Below are 27,655 nucleotides of genomic sequence, written 5' to 3'. Positions count from 1 at the left end.
TTGATAAGTGACGAAAAAACTGCAGACCCCATTCAGCTGCCATGTCGTAAAGGAATTGCTGCTGCCAAGGTGAAGGAGTTTTGGTAGGGCGATGCTTGCAAGAACTTCAAGGAAACAGGAAGTCCACAGAAACCAAGCCCCTTCAGCCTCCTCCAGCCTTGCAGTCTCCCTCTTGCGCCCTCTGCTGGCAGAGCCTAACAGGACAAACCAAAAGTGGCCTGCAGAGTCCAGGTCCCAGCCTCACTAAGCCCACTTCAGAGGGTTAAGTTCCAAAGCTTAGAGCTAAAATTGCACCCTCTCTTATTTGTTTCTCCATTATCCCCTTCTCTCTTACTTCCCCAAGCCCAATCTTATCAGGTCTCTGGGAGAAAAAGTAAAGCAGAAGACATGCCTCTGAGAACCTTCCAGTATTTATACAGATCAAAAGTTTCTCAGGTCTTCGTTTCAAATTTCAGAGGAAGATAGGGAAGAGAAATTGGCCCTCAATGTATGAGAGAGAAAAGGAGAAGAGAATCCACAAAGAGCAATCTCATGTAAAGCTATAAATCCATATTTTTTTTTACCATACTGCCATATTTTTACCTACTTTTGGTAAAGACATGGGCAGAAAGAAATATTTTCTACTAAAAGAGAAATAGAGCAAGAAGAGTAAGTGGGAACGGCCAGCCTCAGTGCTGTGAAGCAGGAGGAATTGGTGGGGACCATGGAGAACACGTGTGTCTGAAGAGGGCAACAGCCAGCCAGCCAGCCATAGACTGCAGTGTGGTAATGTGAGTCCAGCAGTCCCAGATCTCCTCATTTCTTGAGAGATGCCAGAAATCTGGATCTTTTTGTGAAAGCTTCCAATTTAAAAATGTTGGCTCAAATTTTTTTTTAAATACTGTTCAAGCCAAATGAAACACTGTCACGGGCCAAATCTAGCCCGTGGGCCATGGTCTAGGACTTGGGTAGAGCCACATGCAGAAAAGACAGGATCTTGTGGCAATATACGGACCACGAGTATCCATCACATGCCCCATAAGAAAGAATAACCTCGTTCAACATTATATGATAACCCAATTTTAACCCAGTTTCTTAGGTTACTCGTTTTTTTTGTTCTTCCCTTTGTTATCTCCTTTTCTTTCTTTCTTTTTTTTTTTTCTTGTTACTGTCCATGACGTTAAGACAAAGTCAGCCTAACCTAGCCCTGTCAGCTATTAGCATGATCACTTATTTCAATGTGGAGTTAATTTAAAATGAACACTCTGGAAGAAATAAACTATATAAATCAAATATGTAAACATTATTCTGAAGTTTTAGAATTTGCTTCAAGAGAGTTGGCATCTCTTTAGTTTCACTGTGAGGGCAATAGCCAATCACTGGGGCATCTAGTAGGATATGTAACCTGGAGGCAAATTGAAATGAATGCTAATATATACACACATATACATGTATGCATTGTACATAAAGTATAATCGTATATTAAATCCCATGGCCTTTGGAAAAGAGTTCTGAACAGCTCTAATATAAAATGATAAAGTATATTGCAAAATAGAATATGTAGACTCTAGAATTGGAATTCAAAGTTTTGTAATATTTGTCAATATTTGTCAAGCTTTTCAGTAGGTTCTTTGATGCTTGATTCTTTGAGTATCAGAAAATCCTTTTCCCATATGGAAGCTTTACACATATTTATAAGTCACATGGAATAGACACTTTGACTTGTATGCAAAAGATTTGTGGTCTTTGCAAAGTCATTACAATTTCTCTTGTGGTACAGATGAAGCCATAAATAAATATATGCACACACATTACATAAATCGTGTCATATGTTTTTGAGTGTCTTACTTGCTCTTACTCATCAGAGGTAAATCACTACATAGGCCCATACTTAAAGAAAGTGTGCACAGTGGATTTCATCAAATATAATATTTTTCATCCTTTTCTACCCTTATCCAAGTCCAGTAAGTACTTTACCTACACTAATTCCTATCAACTTAACCTGTACTAGTTATTCTTGTAAGAAAGATGTTAGAGAGTATTGAAAACATGGTATTTTTTTCTCCTAAAACTTTGTCTATTTTTTTTATGTAAGCTAAAGAGAAAAAATAGTCATTCTCTTAGAAACCTAGCCAACTGCACCTTAGGTCTTCCTCTGTTATAATATATATATTTTTGTATGTCCTTCATGCTAAATCTCTAATAATAATCATTTCACAAGCTTCAGTGCTCAGAAAGGAAAAAAAAGGAGGCCTTGAGATTATAATAGCATATGCTAGTATTAAATGTGAGAATTTGATACCCAGAAAGGATAGCTTTGGTTCAAAAGTTTCCTTTGGTTTAAAAATTAATATTTATTTATTTGAGTAATAAATTCATAAGCCTAATTCATTCTTATACTTTTAAGTTCAACAGACAAAACTTAACACTCCATTTATAACTCAAAAAAAATATTAACAGTCACTTCTAAAGAGACTGCAATTAATCTATAAACATATTTAAAAAGTTAGTTTAGGGGCACCTGAGTGGTTCAGTCAGTTGGGCACCTGAGTGGCTCAGTCGGTTAAGCATCTGACTCTGGTTTTGGCTCAGGTGATGATCTCAGGGTCATGAGAAAGCCCCCAAGGTGGGCTCTGGGCTCAGCCTGTCTACCTGTCCCTCTCCCTCTGCCTCTGCCCCTCCCCCTGGCTCTCGGGGGCACGCGTGCGAGCACAAATGCTCTCTCTTTCTCTCAAATAGATAAATAAAATCTTTTAAAAATATATGTAAAATGTTAGTTTAGATTTCTTTAAATATTTTTAATTGCATTTATATATATTTGAATACTTAATTGTCCAATTTACAAAAAAATTTAAAATCTTTCATATGTTTAATTCTCCTACACAAAATAAACTTATAAACATGATGGACATCAAGTTCTCTTAAATATTCCAATACTATTCATAAGCTTTGACCTTTGACCTTAAAACCACAAGTCTAAATTGATTATGCGGGTTCCACATTTTAAATTAGAATCCTTATCTAATGTTATTTTAATGAATGATGGTTGGCATGAAGACTCATAACCCATAATGCACATTCCTTCCTTCCAGATTCATGGTAAGAATGTGCTCTGAAGTTAGGTCTGGCCATGTGACTTCTTTTGGCCAATAAGATAAGATAAGATAAGAGCAGAAGCAACATTTGTTGCTTTGTGGTCAGAAAACTTCAAGAGGCTGTGCTGTATTCTCTTCCCCCAGATGGTGGTGACTCCATCAGTCTCAGTCCCTGATGAGGACAGTATGACCATATTTTCCTGTCCCTCCTTTTGCAACAACGTGTGTGGACCCTGAAGGCAGTATGCTAAGTGAAATTAGTCAGACAGAAAAGACAAATATCATGTGTTCTCTCTTATATGTGAAAGCTGAAAAAGCCTCTCTATTTAGAAATAGAGAGTGGAATGAGAAGCTAGGGGGTGGGGGACATGGGGAGATGTTGGTCAGAGAGTACAAACTTCCAGGTATAAGATTAATAAGTTCTGAGGATGTAGTGTACAGCATGGTGACTATAGTTAGTAACACTTGAATATTATATACTTGAAAGTTGTGAAGACAGTAAATCTTGAATGTTCTCATTACACACAAAAATGGTAATTATATGAGGTGATGGATGTTACATAACCTTATTGTGGTCATCATTTCACAATATACACATGTGTCAAATCATGCACTCATTAAACGTCCACGTTACATGTTGATTTTATCTCAATAAAACTAGAAAAATAAATAAAATTAATTTAATTTTTTTAAGCATATTTTCCTGCCTGTCCTCGAGGAACACACAGCATAAGCAGGAAAAAACTTCTAAGTCTCTTCAACTTGGGTATTATTTGTTATCATATCCTGACTGATAAATAAACCAAATTCTCTTAACTATTATAAATACTTATAATACCAATGTATAGAGTTTCTCAAATGCAATACATAAATTATTGATACTGTAGATTTGGCCCTATTAAATATTTCTACACTTAATTCTAAGTTTTCCTAAGGCTGAAAGACGCTCACCTACTGAATAATCATCCCAAACAATTTTGGAGAAATTTCCTGAAGGAATTCTTTAGGATATCTTCTCCATTCACAGAGGTTTCTTAAACTAAGACAGTAGGAGGAAATAAAATCTGGAATAGGGCAATTTTTCTCATGACCTGAAATGCCAGGCTAAGCCCTTTATGTAGATACTATGTTGCGGGCTCCAAATTTAAAGAAAAGGTTAGATGTGGAACTGGTTTGAGTTCTGTCATTAGCAAATTTTCAAATCATATTAGTCAGAGTCTATTATCCCTACCTGATGACTACACCACTTAATTGAGCCTACCTAATATAAATATATTCTGTTATAACTTTTTCTCATAGTTTTCCTATTTCTTAGGTTCAAAACTTAAATATGTTTTAGAACGATATCCCAATTGCATTTCAGGTGCTACAAGACATGATTGACTCATGTCACAACTTCTGAGGATAGCCCTTTGATGACTGGCAGGTGTTTATTACAAGAATTTTCTGATTTTCCAGGTTTAATAAAGTGTTCTTCCACAGCTTTGCCCCGTGGAACTTGTGGTGTCTCAGCCCGCCTGAACACCCACCACTGGATGACTGGGGCCTCCTTACATCCACTGAGATGGTTAATTTTATGTCTACTTGGCTGGGCAGTGGAGTGCCCAGATATCTGGCCAAAAATTATTATAGGTATTTCTATGAGAATGTTTTGGATGAGATTAGCACTTAAATCAGTGGACTTTGAGTAAAGCAGATCGCGCTCCATAATGTGGGAGGCCCTCATCCAATCAGTTGAAAGCCTGAATAGAGCAAAAGGCTGGCTTCCCTCACCACTCCATTCCCCAAGCAAGAGGGAACTTCTCCAGCAGGCTGCTTTTGGACTTTGTCTGCAACATCAGCTCTTCCTGATTCTACTGCACATGGCTTTGGACAAAAATGGAACATGGGCTCTCCTGGGCTGCCAGCTTGCCAGCCTGCCCTGCAGACTGTGGATTTGCCAGCCTCCATAATCACATGATCTAATTCCTTATAATAAATCTCTTTATACACACACGCGCATGCACACACACGCACACACACGAGCACGCACACGTGCTAATGGTCCTAGTTCTCTGGAGAGCTCTGAATCATATGTCCATATTATTTCCCAGCATCCCTGGATCTTTGCATTTGTTCCCATTTGTCTGGGCTTTGAACAGAAGATATTGGAAATCAATCTCCTCTTATTCTGCCTTCCATCTGTCTTTTATTTTTAGTATTCAAGAAAATGTGTGATTTGGGCCAAAAAATTATAGGATACATTTTTGTGTTTTACAGTTATAATGTCCCTTCAGAGTATAATTTCAAGATTCTTTAAAACATTTGTTTATTCAAACAATTTTTCTTGTGCTCTTTATAGTAGAAAAGGACTTGATGCTGCTAATATATGTCTTTGGAGAATCTGACATGCAAACATGAAAGGATCCTCTTCTGGGATATTGTCTTCTTACAGTGAACTAGTATACATAGGTACATAGATATGGGGACAGTTTTGTAGCTCAAACTACTGTCTTACACGATGTAGGACAGAAACATGAAGGGACATCAGGCTAGAAGAAACAGTTGAGAATCTGTCCTCTACTAAATCATTAAAAGCAGCAGAGAGCAGCTTGCCCATAGATGTAGAATATATATGCCCAGGCTTGAGCAAAAATTAAAAGGGCAGTAAAAAGCATAGCAGCTTCTTTTTAGTAAGGAAAACTCTCCTGCTATATTTAAATCCTACTTAACAATTCATCTAACAACATGTGTACTCAGGAGACACTGTGCTTACTAGTTCTTATCCAGTCAATTAAGCTTAATATGTAGAAAAAAGATTGAAAATGAAATCCTTCAGGGCCTCAAACGTGGTCACAGCTGAATCTAGATAATTTTATATTATGGGAATAAACAGGGAAAAGCTAGTTTTTATGTGGTAATTTCAGGGTTTTTAAAAACCCTTTCTTTAAAGTGGGAGAAGTGATAAGGTGCGGAGGCCAAGACAACAGAATTTGCAGTCATGAAAATCTGACTCACCTTTTGCTCCATCACATAGCTACGTGATTTTGTTAAGACTCAATCTTCTTGTCCATAAAGGAAGATAATAATTTCTCTGCAGACTTGTTATTAGAAGTAAAGCTAATATATGTAAAATACCTCAGAGTAGGTCCTGAATAAATAGATGCTATTGTTTTACACAATTTTTAAATTGCAACTTCCCAATACAAGCTGAATCTCATTGCCATGAGCTCATGGGATATGTAAAAATGTGTTGTTTTTTAAATTTCTTACTATAGAAATTATATAATCTGCTTTCAGGTTTCTGAGTGAAAATGAAAAGCACAGCCATAATTTCTTTTTTTTTTTAAGATTTTATTTATTTATCTGAGAGAGAAAAAGAGAGCACAAGCAGGGGGAGGGGCAGAGGGAGAGTGAGAAGCAGGCTCTCTGCTGAGCAGAAGCCCCACGCAGGGCTCGATCTCAGGACCCTGGGATCACGACCTGGAGCCGAAGGCAGATGCTTAACTAACTGAGCCACCCCGGCGCCCCCAAAGCCATAATTTCTGTTTCTCTGATGACAGAATTCAAAAGTGGAAAAAGAAGTATTCTAAACCAGAATGATGGGCAGAGAGAAAGAGAGGAACTAAAGCAACAAATATTGCAACAGATTGTCATTCACTCTCAAAGATGCTTTGTACACACACTTCACCTCTGAGATCTGGAATCTTTCCATTCTAGGTGAAAATTAGGCAACTTATTTTTCTAGGAGGAGCATTTACATTGTTTGGAGTGTTTACATTGTACATAAAGAGGGGTGAAATGTGTTGAAAACTTCTAGAGGCAACAACAGAGTGGTCAAGAGCATTGCTTCTGAAGTCAGACTTCCCAGTGCTGTGACTTTCTAACTATAAAGCCTGTGTCAGCCCAGCTCTCTGTCCATGAAATGAAAATCATAGTATCTTCCTCACAGAGTAATACAGTAGTCAGGAAAAGTAAACAAATTAATACCCAGAAAATGTTTAGGATGGCTCCTGGCATGTACCAATATTTATTGTGAGTGGTAATTATTGCTGATCAACCAAACAGCAAAAAAGCCAAAACTCCTACTCTGTCAGATAGAGGCCCTAAGGAGGGGTTGCGGGGGGGGGGGGGGGGGAGTTCAGAATCTAGACCAGTCCTGGGAGTGTTTTAAGTGCTGGCTAAATCCCTTTATAAGTTAATTTTCCCCTTCTCCAGCATTTTCATGTAAGTTAAGTCAAAATAAAGCAAACACTAAGGATAATCTCAAATAGGTCATTGAAAGGCATTTAGAAATCTGAGGGTAGTCTGTGAAAAGGAATGTAGAGCCCCATTTTCATCCCAGTTTGGTATTTGCCTTGTTCAGTTATTGGCTATATTGGTCAGCTTTTCTGGAATAATGCTGTATAAGAAACAATCTGAAATCTCATTGGCTTATTATAACACCTAAAATTTGTTTTCTTATGTTCCAGTGAGACAGCTACAGTGATTATATGATAGGCTGGGCTGTGCATCTGGTTCATGTCACTCATTCTGTGACAAGTAGCATCCCTCCCAGGCTGATGCACCCACAGCCCCTGACGATAAGTTCCCATGGCAGAGAGCAGAAACACAAGAACTAAAATCTAATGACATAAACAGAGTTAAAATCTTCCTTGAAAAGGAAGTATGTCATATCTGTTCACATGCCATTCACCAAAATCAATCATATGACCAGGTCTAACTGCTTTGGAACAAGGACAGGCAGGGGGTTTGGGGGGGGCAGTATTTGCTGGACAATAAGACAATCTATCACACTTGCTAAACTGCCAGGATCCCATCAAGTTCAAGACCTAGGCTGGCCACTTCAATTAACCTTACTCTAGTGATAGGAGTCTCAAATGTCAGAGTGCTTCGAAATTACCAGAGGAACTTGTTAAAAATGTAAATGACTTGTCCCTCCCACAGTAATTATGATTTAATAAGTTTGAGAATAAGAGCCAGGTTTGTACTCTTACCAACCTCACCAGTAATTCCATCATACACAAAAGTTGGAGAATCATTGGGAAGAACTATCCCTACAGATCAGAACAAGTCACTACTGAGAGTAACTTCCTCCATCTTATGTCTTGTTGCCCCAGTGGAGAAGGGAGGATAAGACAATGACAACATTCCTACCTGTAGGAAAATGAGAATGAGTTGGGCTTTCTGATGGATTGAATTATTGGCTCCTATTTCTTCTCCTTTCCATGTTTCCATATTCCTACCCCTTAACTTTGCAGTTCTTCCTAAATTTTCCCACCTTGTTGATCTTAGACATAGCCATATGACCCACTTTGGCCAACAATATATGGGCAGAAGTAACAGTGTGCCAGTTCCAAGTTCAAACCATGCTTCTGCTTGCCTACCTGGATTTCACCTGGAGAAGAGTCTCTACCAGTAGCTGTTGCCTCCCCAGATGGGGCCCTAGAATTAACACTCATTGACAAATGTAACCACAAGCAAAAATCCAAGCCCAGTTGGATGCAAGTTAAAGCAGAGCTACCTAGCCATGGCCAGTTAGATCAACCAACCTCTACCTGAAAACCATATGTGTTTAAGAAATACTATTTTGAACTAATAACTGTTGGGGTGATTTGTTACTCAGAAAATATGAATCCACACAGGGTTCAAAAGTCACTCTCTAAGACATTCTGCTTCTGTCTCTCCAATCCTAGTATCATTTGGGTAGCAGTAGTGGGAACTCATGCTCCTTACATGAAGTGAAGCTCAAGTTTAAGCATAATAATATGTTTTGGGTTTTTTTTTCTGAAGCATTAAGCATATATACCACTAGGAAAATTTTTCATCCGAATTCATACTGTCATTTATTTGAATATACCTAAAGAAGAAACACATGAATGTAGAAGAGTAAAATGAGAGAAAAAAGGAATATTTAGGTCATACAACAGCACCACTTTTTTTTTTTTCAAAATAGAAACAGATTGTTGTACAGAATCCAGCAATTCTGGTGGAAATACTCTGCAATGAAAGCATGTTTTCCATTAACTTAAATACTGTGTTAACCTCAATCAAAAATACTCTTTCTTAAACTGAATGCAGAATTTATAGTCTTGAGAAACAGTGCCTGCTGTCTACATGTGCAAAGAGTCTGATGCAAATGATTCTGCCCCACATGATTTTTAAAAATTCTTAGCTTTATTTTGATAAAACAAAATAAAGACATAAAGCAGCATTTAGTTTCCCTCCCAACCAAGCACCTTAGCCAAATGGGATATCTTTTAAACCTACCAAGTCTATTTTCCTTTCTTGCTGTCTTGAGTCTTAAGAATATGATTTCTCTCTATTCAATAAAACCACTCATGAAAAACTTCTCAAATATAGACAGCCTCTCTCATCCCAAGATTCCTGGAGGCTGACATTGCACGACAGTGATCTTTCCACTAAGCTAGTGAATCCAAGAATCATCATGGAAGCTCTGTCCTGTCAGGAAGTGACATGACAGGTTGTAGGTTGCGTCTGAGCTGTACTCAGGGCTTTGGGGCAAGTGGAAGCACCTTGCTATGGAGGAGGGAGACACATTGAATGGAGCAAGGTGGAGCCTTCATGGAGGGACTTGGGCCTCAGTGACTACAGCCAGCCCTGGGTCTTGCCAGTGATTCATATATTTCTCTTGTGCTTCATGTTTGTCCTTTGAGGGGCCCAAAACAGAATGTGGAAACTACTAATCACATCTTGGAAAGAAATGAGGAACAGGCAGTGGAGGGAGGGAAATGGAGGGCTGGAGAAAGGAAAAGTCCAAATAGATCTTGGGTGAAAACTCATGGCAAAAAAAAAATGAGCCCTCATTATGAGAAGAAGGTTTCAGGTTAACACTACCATCCTTCCTCCCTTTGCAGGCAAACTCTTCCTTTAGTTACTGGAAAAGGAAGAGTCCCCTACAGATACCCAGCCCTAGAGATAAACAAAGACCAACTCTATATTCATTCTATGTGAAATCAACAATTTATGGGCTTAGCTGAATTGATTTCGCAGCCTGGAAGACTGTGATGATAAATATAACCTAGATGACTGGCCATGGGGGTGGTAGGTGAATTACCTACTGTTTATAGTATCTTTACTACAACATTCAGAGTGCTTAATGCTATTTCCCAAAAGGCTGAGTTTCAGTACAAGCAATGCCAGGGATCTTGGCATTCCATAAATCTCATTTATGCTCTTAGTCACTAGGACACTTGGCTTCTTTAATTACGTTTGACGGTTGCTTCCACAATTGTAAACATAATCCTCTGAATCATTTCCACTCTTTGGAAATGTCGGTTTTAATGTCACACATAAATTCTGCCATAGTGCTAATTCATAATTTAATTTGCAAAATATTTAAACCAATATATGGTCTTTTCTATCATTTCATCAGAAAGCAGAAAATTGCTCAAGTCTATGACTCATTCATTCTACAGTGGACCATAACAACAAGGTCCATTAATCACGTGAGTGGTCATATCCGTTTTTCAAAGTACACATTGTTTTTCAAACAGGAGAGCACAAATGTTACAGGGTAGTCCCTCTTGCAAAGTAAACTCCCAAGGTAGAAGCATAAGGTCAAATTGTTACTGCTCTCATTACTATTACGTTTTAAATATTCCTCTAGTTCTCTTTCACTCTTTAGAATACATTTTAAATCATTTGGAACGTCCTTTTGTTGAGTCCTGTCCCCCACAAAGTTCCTTCCTCTGGCTCTCTGCCAACTCCCTCAGATGACTAAGTGCCTCAGCACCAATCTTCACAACTATTTTCTCCAGTAAGAAATCTGTCAGACACTCTTTCTCCTGCCTATGTCCTTCAAGACTCAAAGAAAAAACATTCATTAGACTTAACCACTCAGATAACTTGAATCATAGCCCCAGGCAAGGACCTCAGAGATGCATGAGCCTAACTCATTCAGAGGTAGAACAGATCCATTCCCCCAGGAAGACTCTCCAGCTCCTCAGGCTCACTCTACCAACTAACTCCTTGCTTATCCACTTGCGTATTATTTTCATCATTTTTATCTCCACATTCTAGCAGTTACAAATTCTTTGCTAGATTCAGCAAACCTGAATGATTCTTTAATGATACAGGAGCCTACGAGCTAGAATTCACTGATAAATTATTAGGAAGCTTACACATTTAGCAAGTGCCTCAGAACAACTGGGTTGTTCCTCTATGTCTATGTAAGAAGATGGAACAGGTAAAGTTACTCCACTTTTATAAACAAGGTTCACAGAAGTTAAATAGTAACATTTTACTGCTATAAACAATATGCTCTTTTAAATGTGATGTTCCAAATGAAAAAAATGCATCAATACTAAAGGATGAAAAACTGATAGGTCCCAGATTGGTAGGCTCATGAATTATGTCAGGCAGACCACAGTCTGATTCATCTCACCCCACTGTCCCTGTTTTGGAAAAATCATGATTTACTTAGCTGTTTTTAAGAGGACTGAATATACAATGTGACTGCCAACAAAACTGTAGGTGGTGGGGGCATGGTATCCATCATTGACGACAGAGAGAGGGCAAGTGGAACAAAAATATTACAAGAAAGAGACAGATGTGACACATCCCAATCTCACTCTGGACAGGACTGTAAGACTCTAAGGATTGATGATGCATTTTAAAGGAGATAGGCACAATTTTCTCCTTCTAAAGTTGGGATCAATTTGCGGTTTATCAACAGCTTACTTTATAACTGATAGGGCAGATTTTCAGGGATGGATAACTTCGCTGGGAGCTGGAAAAAGCACAAATCTTGGGCCCAGTCCATCCTCGAGGACTGAGAACAGAAAGTTGAGAACTTGTTGGATTATGTTTTTAACTTGGAGCCAGAGAGAGTTTTCTTCACCTGCAGAGAGGAGCATAAAAATAATCCAGAATGTTACATCTCTGTTAGCTCTTCCTAGCAGGGCCTGGAGTGTTGCAGGAAGTTTCTCATTTGCTGGGCTGAGGTGCTTTCTTTTCTGAAGCCAGAGCAGCCTGCGGGGCCAGCTGGGAACTACACTGCCCCCTGGAACCCACTCCAGCACAGAAGGGAACGGTGGAAGGCACCTCATAGGCTTAAACCCAATTCCAGTGTGTGAGCATTCAGAGTCCGGACCAAAGCCCTGACAACAGATAAAGGAAAGGGGCCAGGGAAGTCGAATCGGAAATAAACTGAAATGGTATGTTCATTTCCTCGGGCTGCCGTGCAAACTCGGGGCGGGCGGTGGGGGGGGTGTTAAACAATAAAAATGTATTGTCTCACAGTTCTTTCTTTCTTTCTGAGGCCCCTGCCCCTGACTTGTAGATGGACATCTTCTCCCTGTGTCCTCACACGGTCTTCCCTGTGTGTCCATGTCCTAATCTCCTCTTCTTATAGAGACACCAGTCATATTGGATCAGGATGCCCTTTAACTGACCTCATTTTAACTTAATTACCCCTTTAAAGACCCTATCACCAAGTACAGTCACATTCTGCAGTACTAAAGGCTAGAACTTCAGCATATGACTTTTGTGGGGACACAATTTAGCCTATGATACCTGAAATTTCTGATCAATCACGAACTCCCTGAGCTCCAAGCCTCCAACATTCATCTTCCCTCCCCTACCACAGAGACCAGATACCTTGGGTCTCACTCTATTCTACAAGGAATGGTGCTGGGGCCTCACTGATTTTGACTTTTTGTATCCCCAAAGCAGTAGTATCTGCAAGGAAAGGAAGTTGAAGCACAGCAAACTGATCACCTCCCAGGAAGTCACAAAGAACCGTAACAGCAACTCACTCTTTCCTGTAAATTTAGCAAAAGGCTGTGGTCAAAGGGAGAAGAAAAAACTATATAGAGATAGCAAAAGATTTAAGAACACCTCGATTCTAAATTAGATATAGCCTGTCGTTGCAAACTTCCCTAAGCCAGTTTGGTCATGCACTTAGATTCTTTTCAGTGGCTGTTGAAGAAGGTTGAGACGGTGAGAATTTACCACTCTCCCACAACCTGGCTATGAGATTTTAATGAAAACAAATCTCAGTCCAAATTCTTTCATAGAGAAAGACATTTACTAGCAAATACTTATCAGCAAAAAAGCATTAAAGAGTTTCATACATTTTGTACTGGACTAAGGACTGTATAAAGCCCTTGCAGGTGGTCTGGGTACGAAAGTTCACCTGAAGCAGACTCAGCAAGATTTCTGAGGCAGGATGCTGTGCCAGAGGTACCACACAATCAGAAGTCTCCTAAACCGGGTGCCTGGGTGGCTCAGTTGGTTAAGTGACTGCCTTCGGCTCAGGTCATGATCCTGGAGTCCCGGGATCGAGTCCCGCATCGGGCTCCCTGCTCAGCAGGGGGTCTGCTTCCCCCCTGCCCTCTTCCCTCTCGTGCTCTCTGTCTCTCATTCTCTCTCTCTCAAATAAATAAATAAAATCTTTAAAAAAAAAAAAAAAAAGAAGTCTCCTAAACCGGTGTCTGGACCGAGAACCAATCAGGGAATCAAACCATGATTGTCACCCCTAAAAAGACCACTACAGGCCTCTGTGAATTCTTTTATCCTGTTCACAAAAGAGTGGAAGCAAATCCATGTGTGCAAAATATGTTTAATTTCATCTGGGAGAGCTAGAGCCTGTTTCTAACATCCATCATGCTAATGAAAAAGATTCAGCAATGGAAACCCAAATTTGGAATCAATATGTTAATCATAAAATATCCCTGGTTAATCAGAAGGCTATAGAACAGAAAGGCCTGTAGAAGCTGCTTCTGCAGTGGGTCCACCCTCGCATGATGCCACCTGCCACCACTGGATTGTGCTGTCCTGCCAACACTGTATCTGACCACATAGAAAGTGAAAGCCTAACTAACTGGCACAAGCCAATGTCACAAGGGCTGTAAGTATTTAAGTAAATTACACATTTCATAACACCATAGTCGAACCATAGCAATGAAGAACACACTACACCAGGACTTAGGCCCCCTGGGGCTGATTTCAGAGCCACCACATTGGACATACCTTCTCTTTGGGCCTCATTTTCCTCATCCAGAAAATAAAGGGATTGACTTCAATCAAACTTCTCAGATTTGTTTTAGGAAGAAACTCCAAAAGTTCGACAAACTTGTGGTTGACATTTTTATATAGTTTAACTATTTGTAATATATTTTTTTAGAAAAGAAAACACTATCTAGAGACAAGAACGCACACACCCACCAATACTGAACAAGGTAGAAACTAATGTCACCAGAATAACTTGTTTTTATTCAGATCTTAGAATAAACTTTCTCTAACCGTACCTGTGAATGATAGAGAAACATAATGTAAACATGTGATTGAGGAGGTAAGTTGTAGCTCAACATCTTTTTTTCATTTAGGCTTATGCATGTCAACTCATGTAAAAATACGTGAGGAAGGACAGGCCTGCAGGACACAGGTAATGCACTCACTTCGATGCCAGGAAAGGCTCAAGGATGGAGGCTCTCATCACAGCCTGTCAGTTATGCAATAGAAAGTAAATGCCTCACACTTTGTGCACTTACTGTAATTTCTGGTCAAAGTTTAACTTTTTTTCTTTAAAGATTTTATCTATTTATTTGACAGAGAGAGAGGGAGCGAGAGAAGGAACACAAGCAGGAGGAGTGGGAGAGGGAGAAGCAGGCTTTCCACCGAGCAGGGAGCCCAATGCGGGACTCAATCCCAGGACCCTGGGATCATGACCTGAGCCGAAGGCAGACGCTTAACGACTGAGCCACCCAGGCACCCCAACTTTTTATTTTAACTACAGTCCTTCCCCCTTATCTGCAGGGCATTCATTCAGAGACCCCCAGTGGATGCCTGAAACAGCATATAGCATCAAACCCTATCTATACTGTTTTTTCCTATACATACATTCATGTGATAAAGTTTAATTTATAAATTAGACACAGCAAGACTAACAATAATAATTAATAATAAAATAGGACAATTATAACAATATCCTGTAATGAAGGTTATATGTATGTCTCTCTGGCCCTGTCTCTGTCTCTCTCAAAATATCTTATTGTAGTATACTCATCCTTCTTTGTGATGATGTGAGATGCCTACATGATGAGATGAAATGCAGGGAATGAAGTGTGGGGCATTGTAATGTCGCATTAGGCTACTGTTGGCCTGATGATACATCAGAAGAAGATCATCTGCTTCGGGACTGCAGTTGACCACAGGTAACTGAAAGCACAGAAAGCAAAACTGTGGACAAGGGGGTTACTGCTGTATATAGAGTTATGGTAAATTCAGAGGTCTTATATCTTTTTCTTTTCCTCAAGTAAGAAGAAGAAATTTTTCTAAAGCCAAAAATGGGTATGCATCACTGGTCAAGAATAAAATTTCAAAGCCAATTTGCTGATGGCTGTGATGAATTGAAAAGGCTCAAGTTAAGCTGTCAAAATATCCAACTGTCACCAGCTGATTCTTCAACAAGTGTTGACTGCAATCACAGCAGCATGTACATTGAAAGCAATGTTTCTCAAATCCACACAGTACAACTCGAAGACAATAAAGTATGATGGTACATCGCTCAGGTCTTCAGTGGGTTTTATAGAGTAAAAGTTTGCAAAATAATTTTGACTTCCAGCATACCCCAGCATAAATTTGAAACAAAATGTAGTGAACATGTATCATAGCCCCTCAGATTTTTTCAACAGTAATTGAACTATTTTTGAGGAAACATACACAAACAATATTTAAATATAATAATAAAAGGGCATTAACATTTGCATCCATATGCTATTCTATTGCTGGTCAGAGAGAAGCTACTAGAAGCTTATTATATCCTGGACTCTTGACATCATCATTAGTAGGTCAACTAGAGTGTGTGCACAGTGACAGTGGAGACTTTGTTTGGTTAACTGCTTATCTCCAGGACCTAGAATAGTGCTTGGCACATACTAGGTGCTCAATAAATATTTGTTGAATGAATAAATGAGTAAGAAGTTCGATGCAAGGGCACCTGGGTGGCTTATTTGGTTAAGTGTCTGCCTTCAGCTCAGGTCATGATCCCAGAGTCCCCAGATGGAGCCCCATGTCAGGCTCCCTGCTTGGTAGGGAATCTGCTTCTCCCTCTGTCCCTCACCCTGCGTGCTCTCTCTCTCACTCTCTCTCTCAAATAAATAAAATCTTAAAAAAAAAAAAGAAAGGTCGATGCAAAATTAAACTTAGCTTACTATCAGAACTCAAAGAATTCAGATATATATATTACTTGAATAATTGGTCCTAAGGCTTGAATCTTGAATAATTGGTTGAATACTTGAATAATTGGTCCTAAGGCTGAATAATTGGTCCTAAGGCTGAAATCTTTATGCAACAACTAAAGAAAAATATACATTTTTGTGGCTGTCTCTATTTTTTATTTTTGTATGATATGCTCATACAAATGAGTGCAATGAAAATATATCACTAGTAAAATACTGAGCAAACACAGTAAGAGAAGAAATATTTAAATGTGTAGATCAGGGGTCTATAACCTATGGCTTTTGGGCCAAATCCAACCATGCCCATTAATTTATGTATTGTCTATGTTCTGGGTTTTTTTAAGATTTTATTTATTTATTTGAGAGAGAGAGAGAGCATGAGTGGGGGGGGTAGAAGGGAAAGCAGGCTCCCCGCTGAGCAGGGAGCCCAATGCAGGGCTCAATCGCAAGACCCTAAGATCATGACCTGAGCCAAAGGCAGATGCTTAACTGACTGAGTCACATAGGTGACCCTGTCTATGTTCTCTTGAGCTACAATGGCAGAATTAAATATCTGCAACAAAGATGATACGGCATACAAAACTGAAAGTATTTACTATCTGGCCTTTCTTTGGAAAAAGTCTACCTGCCCCTGGTGTAATTCAATTTTGATATTCTACCAATTAAGTTAGTAAAAAAAAAAAAAAGTAATGACAGTACTCATAGTTATGAAGTAGTTATGACATGGAAAGAAAACCAAAAAGTAGTTATGAAGTGACATTGAGCTGTTAACATCACAAGAGAGAGAATCAGACACAATGTGCCTCCGATGAGAGCGTAAGCTACCCCCTGTAGCAAGACTAGTTATGAAGTGTCAAGAAAGTAGTTACAAAGTGTCAAGAAAACCAAAGGAGTATAGGCTCTTATAAAAGCTATTGCTTTTATATGGATGCAAGCAGGCATATCCTATGAACCCAGAACTCACTACAAAGAATGCACCTTGAAAGCCATGTTTAATAACCCCATACAAATTGTAAGTTTTAAGACATAATCTTTTATTGCAACGGTTTAGAGTTACAGTAAAAAAAAAAAAAGGGCAGCAAATTCTAGAATTCGCTTTTATTACACTTAGATTTTTTAGCATCCTTAGCTATGGTGAAAGTACAAATGTTTTCAGCTAAGAAAATGAATCACTTTTTGTTTTGGAGTTTCTCCCCCTAAAGAAAAGTAAGCACCTTTGAGAAATATCTTCTAAATATCACAAGAAAGCATCAGTTTTCATGTCTCAATTAGTTTTTAAGCCTATTCGTATTTGTAAAATAAAATACAAACACACAAAGTGACACAAAACAAACATATAAGGTAAAAACATCTTACGGCAGGCAGAATTCTAAAGACCTTCCCCCAGGATTCTAGCCCCCTGGTTATTCAAACAAACACCAACACAGGTACTGCTGTGAGGGGCTCTGAAGATGGAATTCAGTTTACTCATTAGCTGGCCTTAGAATAGGGAGCTTACCCTGGGTTATCATGGTGGGACCAACGTAATCCCATGAGCCCTAAAAGGACAGAAGAGGAATGCAGAAGAGTTGCAGAAGAAGCAGGAGTCATCCGAGAAATAAAAGGATTCCACCCACTGTTGCTGTTTGCAGATGGGGAGGACAAGGTTAAAGGAACGTAGGTAGCCTTGACACGGTCAGAGAGTCTCTTGGCGGACAGCCAGCAAGGAGACAGGATCCTCAGCTCTGCAGCCACAAAGAACTGAATGCTGCCAAAAGGCTCAATGACTTTGGAGCCTCCAGCGTGAGAGGCCCGCTGACCAAGAGCGAGATTTCAGCCTTGTGAGACCACATCAGAGAATCCAGTCAAGCTCACCTGGACTTCTGTGAAATAGTAAATTTTGTGGTTTTAAGCCACCCGTTTTTTCAGTCATTTGTTACGGCAACAATAGGAAATTAAGACAATGCCCCTGAAACCCTCATCCGAGTTAAGAACTAGAGCTTTACCCACCCCACCCCCCCAGAGACCCTCCATGGGCCCATCCCAAACACAGCTGCCTCTTCACAGTAATGGCTGCCTTGCATTTTATAGTCCTGTCATGAACATAAGCCCCAGACATCATCTATAGTCTGACCCAATTTTTTTTAAAAATCAACATGTCTGGGCACCTGGGTGGCTCAGTTGGTTAAGCGTCTGCCTTCGGCTCAGGTCATGAGCTGAGGGTCCTGGGATCAAGTCCCCCATCTGGCTCCCTGCGCAGTGGGGAGTCTGCTTCTCCCTCTGCCCCTCCCCCCTGCCCGTATCGCTCTCCCTCTCTCTCTCTCTCTGTCTCACAAAAATAAATAAAAATCTTAAAAAATAATAAAATAAAATAAAATAAAGTAAAATAAAAAATCAACACGTCTGTCAAGTCACTTTGATCACCAGTGTCCCTTGCTACCCGCTTCTTCTTTCAGTGCATATGTGGGAGACCACAGGTGATTTAAACTGCAGGGTTTCCCTCTTTCTGGATGTCCTCGATTGCACGTTCGCAGCGAAGTTCAGCAAGCTTCTCTGCTCTTTCTATTTCCTGCAAACTGGCCACGGGCTCCAGAGCCTTCATCAATTTCAGATTTGATCCCTTGGGCCAGACTACAGGTGGTAGCATAAGCTTTCATCAGGAGGCACATCATGTCTGATTTTCTCTCTTGGGATGTTAACAGCTCCATGCCTAGATCTGTCTCATGTATGTTACAAAATAACTATAATTCTATCAGTTCTTTTTATTCATTGGAATACTTTTATAAAAAGATGTTTCTCACCAGTGGAGCAGTTCATACGAGAAAGACTAAATGCTTGGTTCTCTCTCTTTTTCTTTTTCTAAAACCAGTTTTCAAAACAATAAATCCATTCCTTATCATCTTTCAAAAATGACTGATTATTTTTTTAATTATGAACTTAAGGATTTAAATGTATTTGATGAGGTTCACACTAGAGCAATTAAAATCTTTATTAAAGCTCAAATGGTCCCATCCTAACTCTAATGGTTTCCTTGAAATTTGGCATACAAGTTCCTGCAAGCTCCTTTTGTGCATATCTTGCCTCAGAACCTGGAAGCAACCATTTCTCCTAGTAGCCCTGGATTCCTATAGCGGGAAATAATATTTCAACACCACAATCTAAGCAATTTTAAAATCTAGCTGGGATTAATGATATTTTTAAAAGTTGGAACAAGATCACTTGGCAACATACAGTTAGTGATGTTACTATGATTCACCAGCAAAGTTTCAAAAAAGATGTTAGAATATGAAGTTTGAACCCAACATGCAAGACAAATACATTTTACTCTTTTGAAACAACCTGTGACCATCTGACAAGACAACATTGGAGATAGCTGAGATTTTTTTAATGACTGTTGACCATTTTATAATTTCAGAAAACAATACGTATTTTCACTAATGAAGCTTTAAACTGGCCCCCCAAAAAATCACTGACTCAGTCTCTCCAAATTGCAAATTTTATCATATAGGTATCCAGGAGGCTGGTAAAACTTACCAGTCATGATCTGACTTAGGAACAAATTTCCTGTTACTCTTCTTTCGGTCTTTCCAAATCGTTTAATCAAAGGATGCTGGTTAAGTATGCAAGTGTAAGAGCCACAACTGTAGTCCTTAGTTAAACTCAATTTTAACCAAATTACTGTATCATCCATGTTATTCATGGTTGACCCCTAAGATTCTTTTCAAATCTGAAATTCTATGAATCCCTATATATTGTAAATTCATTTCAGCAAACTTTTGTTAAAAAACTACTCTAGATACTTGCTACCTACTAGCAGAAGGGAACAAAATGGATAAAATGAAAAAGTAAAGTGACTGCCCTCAGGAATTGTAATTATAATGTACAAAAATGTAATCTAATATTAAAATAAATTATAGGTAAGTATTAAATTATTAAAAATCCTATCCCAGAAATATATATATACCATATATAGTACAAGGGAAGTAAAATAAAAACAGTAGAATATAGAACAGTATGCATATTTTGATACAAACTGGCTTTTTTAAATGAAAGTATCATACAAGTCACCAGTCTAAAAGAATATAAACCAAAATGTTAACAATATTTTTATGATTTTAAATATTTTAAGGTTGTAGTGATTCTTAATAAATTTTTAAATGTTAATGTCTTAATTTTAATAAAACATATTTAAATGTATAAAAATAAATAAGTCAGAGAAAGATGAATGCCATATGATTTCACTCATTTGGAATTTAAGAAACAAAACAGATGAACATGGGGAAAAAAGAGAGAGGCAAACCATAAAATAGACTCTTAAGTATAGAAAACAAACTGAGGGTTGCTGGAGGGGAGGTGGGCGGGGAGAATGGGTTAAATGGTTGATGGGTATTAAGGAGGCACCTGTTGTGATGAGCACTGGGTGTTGTATGTAAGTGATGAATCACTAAATTCTACTCCTGAAACCAATACTACACTATATGTTAACTAACTAGAATTTAAATAAAAACTTGAAAAATAAATATTTAAAATAAATAAAATTTAAATAAAATATATTTAAACGTATAACATGTTCCACACAAAACTTGTACACAAATGTTGATAACAACATAATTCCTAATAGCTGAAGGTACAAACAACCTAAATATCCATCAACTGAAGAACAGATAAACAAAATGTGGGATAGCCACAAAATGGAATATTATTCTACAATAAAAAGCGATGAAATAGTGATACACTACAATATAATGAACTTTGAAAGCATTACACTAAGTTAAGGAAGATAATCGCAAAAGGCCACAATTCATATGCTTCAATGTATGTGATACGTCCAGACTAGACAAATCCACGGAGACAGAAAGTAGATGAGTGGTTGCTGGTGACTGGGAAAAGAAAGGAATGGGGAGTGACGGCAACTGGGCACTGGGTGTCTTTGCAGGGTGGTGAAAATGCTCTGGAATTAGATAGTAGTCATGATTGCACAACTTGTTCAAATACTAAAAACCACTGAAATTTACACTTCAAAGAGGGGAAGATTTTATGGTAGTGAATTAGATCTCCATTAAAATATTTGTAAATATGCATAATGTGGATAATAACATAATTCATTCAACAGATGAGTAGTTTTTTTAGAGATCTATACAAATAAGAAGGTGGAAGGAACCAGGAAAGTCTATACACAAAAGTTGGCATTTGTGTGGGGTCTTAGCTGCAGAAGCAGGGGGCAACATCTGCCCAAATTTTAGCAAGCATGACAAATTTTTTTTTTTATTAACATATAATGTATTATTTGTTTCAGGGATACAGGTCTGTGATTAAGCATGACAAATTATTAAAGCTAATGTTATTATAGCAATAAGGACTTGGCTAACACAATCCATAACGTATTTATTTATTTATTTACTTACTTTTTAATTTAAATTCAATTAATCAACATATAGTGTACTATTAGTTTCAGAGGCAGAGGTCAGTGATTCATCAGTCTTATATAACACCCAGTGCTCATTACATCACGTGCCCTCCTTAATGCCCATCACCCAGTTAGTTACCCCATCCCCCCACCACCTCCAGCAACCCTGTTTGTTTCCTATGATCAAGAGTTTCTTGTGGTTCGTCTCCCTCTCTGATTTCATCTTGTTTTATTTTTACTTCCCTTCCCCTATGCGCCTCTGTTTTGTTTCTTAAATTCCACATATGAGCGAAATCATATGGTAATAGTCTTTCTCAGATTGACTTATTTCATAATGTTTTAAACTAACAAGGATTCACTTTTAAGCCAGATCAACTAGAGGCTAAAACATTCTGCCAAATGTCAGGTATGGATAAGCCCCCAAAAGAATGAGGAATTTTGTAGATTGTACATGTATCCCTTAACCAAAATCTCTTGATTCTCCTTCAGCATTCCCTTCATTGCACCAGTAATGTTAAAATGATACCCATTTGGCAAGCCACAGCCTGCCAAGGGTAAGTACGCTTTTTATCTTTTGGAAATCACTTCATTTTGTATTAGCAGAACGTGCAGAAAAGCATGCCTTCTTCTTTATCACGTTAAGCACAGTGAGCCCTCGTCAGTCCAGCAGCTTTACTTAACCTAACTTGCCTGGAGCATAGCAGTCACATATTTGTAATCTCATCCATCAAGGATGCACATATATCAATCACCTTTTATACAGTGTCAGAAAGAATGGAGAAAAGCTCTAATTTTGTCTTTTTTAATCAGTGTTGAGCTGAATTAAAGTTCAACACAGATTTGCACTTCTTTATTCACACAAGCAAAAGAGAATTGTTTTTCAAAATATTTTCAGAAAATGTGCCCATTTAAAGACTGATTTACAAACCTAGAGGTCATGGATGGTATACGCAAAGCACTGAAACATTACCAAATACGCCTGCTCAGCTATTACAACGTAAATACAAATGTACTTTCAAAGGTAGATTTTTCGAAGAAAGGATGCCTTTTTGTAATCATTGGCCTAGCCAACAATTTTTGGGCAAATCCATTTCTCAAGCACATTGGATATTTATACCAGGTACACTCTGCAATTCATTTTCTGCTTTCTTTCCATCTTTTAATGGTTAATGTACATCCTTGCCTTGAATTGTAGACTGTCCAACACACAGAATTTGTTCTGACCTAATTTGTCATAGATCTATGTGCCACCATCCCATTTAACCAACATACTCATCTTTGAATGCTCTAAATATTATGAGAGAAACAACATTGGAAGGTACAGGGAATCTCTTAGGATAGCACTCAGAAGTCTTCAACTTAAAATTCTCCAAAGCCTCCCTCCATCATTTCTGGTTAAAGTCTTAAATCCTTAGCATGGTGCAAAACCAGCCATCATCTGGCCTCTGCCTAGCTTTCCTATTCCCCCTGTCTTGCCACTTTGACACTCCAGAATATAGTTGTACTTGCATTTACCAAATGTTTAATCTCGCTTCTCTATTTTTTTTTCATGTCCCTTTCTCTCTGCTAGGACATCTATCTCTTCCTGGTTCTCTGAATGATTCCTACCTTTTCAAGATTCAACATTGGAAAACCTCATTCAACTTCTTCCTCCTAGCTAGCTAGACTGAGTCAGGTATGAAGGCCAATACTATGATCTTTTATCTTATTTTTCTTGTGCCCGAGATACTGCCTGAAACATAGTTAGTGTTTAGTATGTTTTTCTAAGTGAATTAATAATGAGCTATCAAACATAAATATGGCAGCATATGTAGTTTGATCAGCAACATCGGGTCTGGAGCCTACTGGGCTCAACTACCTACTAACTATGTGTTTAGAACAAGCTTCTTAACTCTCTTTGACTTGATTTTCTCATTTATAAATTGAAACTGATATAAGTTGACTATAATTTTAAATAAGTTAAAATGAGAAACTGCTTAAAATAATGCTGAACACATTATAAATAATTCAAATATGTTCATTATTATTGATATTGTAATTATAATTACTAGTATTATAGGGTATATGCCAAGAATATAAAAACTTGGTTTCATTTTCTCAAGGGACTTAAAATTCTTTTTAAAAAAGAAAAAGGAGGGGCGCCTGGGTGGCTCAGATGGTTAAGCGTCTGCCTTCGGCTCAGGTCATGATCCCAGGGTCCTGGGATCGAGCCCCGCATCGGGCTCCCTGCTTGACGGGGAACCTGCTTCTCTCTCTCCCTCTATTGTTCCCCCTGCTTGTGCTCTCTCACTCTCTCTATCAAATAAATAAATAAAATCTTTAAAAAAAAAAAAAGGGGGCGCCTGGGTGGCTCAGTTGGTTAAGCGGGGCTGCCTTCGGCTCAGGTCATGATCCTGGAGTCCCTGGATCGAGTCCCGCATCGGGCTCCCTGCTCGGCAGGGAATCTGCTTCTCCCTCTGACCCTCCCCCCTCTCATGTGCTCTCTCTCTCTCATTCTCTCTGTCTCAAATAAATAAATAAAATCTTAAAAAAAAAAAGGAAAAGGAAAAGAAAAAATGAAGAATGCTATAAAATATTGTAATTAATACAGGAAATGAACTCAACCATAGGATCCAAAAATTGCAAGCTCGCAAAAGCTAAGATTGAATTGTTGCAAGGTTAATGAAAACTAATTTTTTCCACTCTATCTTCTAGAAACTATTTGAACAAAAATATGTTCACTTATTAGATTGTATCAGAAATAAACAAATTAGGAGTTCCTGGGAGGTGTAGTTGGTTGAGCCTCCAACTCTTGGTTTCCACTCAGTTCGTAAGATTCAGCCCTGCATCAGGCTCTGCACTCAGCATGGAATCTGCTTGAGATTCCCTCTCCCTCTGTACCTCCCACTCATGCTCTCGCTCTCTAAAATAAATAAATAAATCTTAAAAACAATAGACAAATTATTTTTTTTTAATATGCACTGTATATTGAATCCTTACCCCAAATAAACCTCACGCCTTGATTGGAGACTGAGAGCCCAGAGTCAAAACTAACCAGAATTCAGGGGCATCTGGGTGGCTCAGCCGTTAAGCGTCTGCCTTCAGCTCAGGTCACGATCCCAGAGTCCTGGGATCCAGCCCCGCATCGGGCTCCCTGCTCTGCGGGAAGCCTGCTTCTCCCTCTCCCACCCCCCTTGCTTGTGTTCCCTTTCTTGCTGTGTCTCTCTCTGTCAAATAAATAAATAAAAATTTAAAAAAATAATCTTTTAAAATAAAACTTACCAGAATTCAATGGTTTTTCTGTACTTTTTATAAAATCAAACAAAACATAAGCATCTAAGTGATGTTTTCACCTCCTAATATTATGCACATATTTTAATCTACACAACCATTGCTCAAAATATTGTCAGAACTCATCTTTTGGAATGGCCTTCAGTGTTACTTCATGAACAACAGAAGAAAATCTAAAATTTTTGTTAAAACTAACTTTTTAATAAAATAGTATATGATCCATTCTATTCACTTGAATCGACCACACAGAAAGTAAAAGCCTACCTAACTGGTACATACCATATGTCACAAGCGCTATAAATACTTTATGTAAATACACAGATTGACTACAAATGAGTACTAGCTATTTCCAATTTTCAAATCCTCAAAGGAATATTCAAATAATGTTCACAGACCTTGGAACAATGTTGGGGAAGTTGAAAAACTTGTCAAAGAGACATCTATTATTCAGAGATTAAAAATTCAGATAAGATTATTTTAAGGAAAATCATGCTCATTACTTTCCATTCATACTGTATATGTTTCTCTGTATATACATGTGAGGAGATGTTAACAAGGATTAGAGAGTACAGCAAATCCTTTTTTCAAATTATGTTCTGCTCCTCCATACCAGTTCCTTCCCACTGGCTCCATCCTGACTGGCCCCTTCCTTGCAAGAAGATGATAGTATCACTCCGTGAACATAGGCTTAACCATGTGACTTGCGGTGGCAGATGAAATGTGGGTAGAAGTGATATTGGCCACTTCTGAACAAAGTCTTTTAAAAGCTATTGTTTGGTTCTACCATTGGGCTATTCTCTCTACTTCTTCAGAGCAAAGAAGACATGGGACAGAGAGATCTAGCCACGCCATATTAAATGTGTTACACAAATGAGAAACACATTGTTGTTAATGTAAGCCTCTGAGATTATAAGGTTGTTTGTTATGGCATCATAATGGTCTAAACTGACTGATAAAGATAGCACTTTATGAGGGGGTCAAAGGGAACAAAAGTGAATGGATAATTTGAAAGCTAAACCAATTTCATGATGGCTTTAATATTGAGGATCCATGGCCCTCCTCTCTCTCTGAGCCCCAGGGAACAATTATTATTATTTACACCAAACAGTTTACCTCTGTATGGTAGAATATACACTAATATTCTCCCTAAATAAGCAAGTAACGAAAAGCAGATGGCATGTCGTGATTGTCATAAATGGATGCTGTGGAAAGTGGGAGGTAAAAATAAACACCCATCTATATCAGGATCAGTGATGTCATTGCTATGAAGCATTTGCTACGTAAATGGAAGGGCGAATCAACAGATCTGGGATAAAATGAAACTCGGAAAGCGCACTAATGAGGAGTGCGCTTGCTGTAGTGCTAGAGTGTTCTTTAAAAGTTATTTCTCAAAGCTGAAAGAAATTAGGATGTCAAAGTCGTTGGGTATTTACCACAGAGAATCCTGAAACACAGTAAAACAAAAACAGATTATGATGGCTGAGTAAACACTGTGGATGACCCTACAGTCACATTTAGGATGCTAAATACACTGAAACTGTCCAAAGGAAGATTCTGAAGGTGGTAGACTGAGTCAAAATTTACAGCTAAGTAGATCAGCCTGCTGAGTTTGAATATTTTTTAGGAATATTGATATGGGCCAAATAAAAATAAGAAAAGACAAACTTTTTTTTTAAGTACCACTGACATTTTAAGGTTTGAGAAAGGTAAAAATAAAACTGCATACACTGAACTTGAGTTCTGCTTCAGACCTTATCAGATTTAAGAGAAATTTGTTTGCCAAGAAGATATAATCAATAAAAGGATGAAGCATCAAAGGCAAACATGTAAGTTCTTCGTTGAATGTATTTAAGGAAAAAGTTTGCAAGCACAAACATGTCTGTCCTCTTTTCAAGTTTGAGATTGCTAACACTGAGCAGGAACAGATGGTTCAGATAGGGTTTGTCATGCCCAGTGAAATGAGAACTGTAAACACTCAGTTCATGTGCCAAGGATCCTCACTCAAAAGAATTTCATAGAATTTCACCGTTAAATCCCTAAAATATTAAACACGTTCTCCACGTTACTTAGATTTATTCAATACAGTTTCATAGGTTTATAACAATTCTATTTCTCCAAAAACATCTAAATGCTAAATAACAGCCACTAATCCTTAAGGTGAGAAAGTCATGCCAACAGCCCCTGGCCACGAAAGCACGTGAGCCTTGGCATCAAGCAATGACATCAAGGAGAAGGTTGTCCCTAGGGTATCTGCATTCCTTTTCCTCTTCCCAAGTGCTGACCCCTTTCCCATCTCTACCCACCAGGGGACCAGGGTCACCTCCACCGTGTAGCTTTCCCTGAGCTACTCCCCTTCTTCTCCCCTCACTTCGTTCTCACAACCATCCTCATCACAAGCAATGGTATTTGAAGTATTGATTATATTCAGCTTTCTCCAATAAAAGTGGGGGAGGGGGTTCCCTGAATCCCTGAAGAATCTCTGGCTGGAGAGTGCTTAGAGGAAGGGATGAAGTAAGGATTACTACCCCTGCTTCTAGATCAAGGCTAAAGAAGAATAAAGCCAGCCTTGTTGAGTGCCATGTTGGATGCTTTGCCTCCTTTTTCTGATATAGTCTTTGCAATAATAACACTGAGGGTGGGTGTTACTGATGCTATGTTACATAAGAAGAAACCCACCTGGGGAATTATTAAGTACCATGCTCATCCTTTAGCTGAGGATGAAGAAAAGCTGAAACCCAGGC

The sequence above is a fragment of the Neomonachus schauinslandi genome, chromosome 1 (assembly GCF_002201575.2).
Source record: "Neomonachus schauinslandi chromosome 1, ASM220157v2, whole genome shotgun sequence".
Taxonomy (NCBI): domain Eukaryota; kingdom Metazoa; phylum Chordata; class Mammalia; order Carnivora; family Phocidae; genus Neomonachus; species Neomonachus schauinslandi.
The sequence above is the reverse complement of the archived record's forward strand: the minus strand, read 5'-3'. Positions refer to the sequence as shown.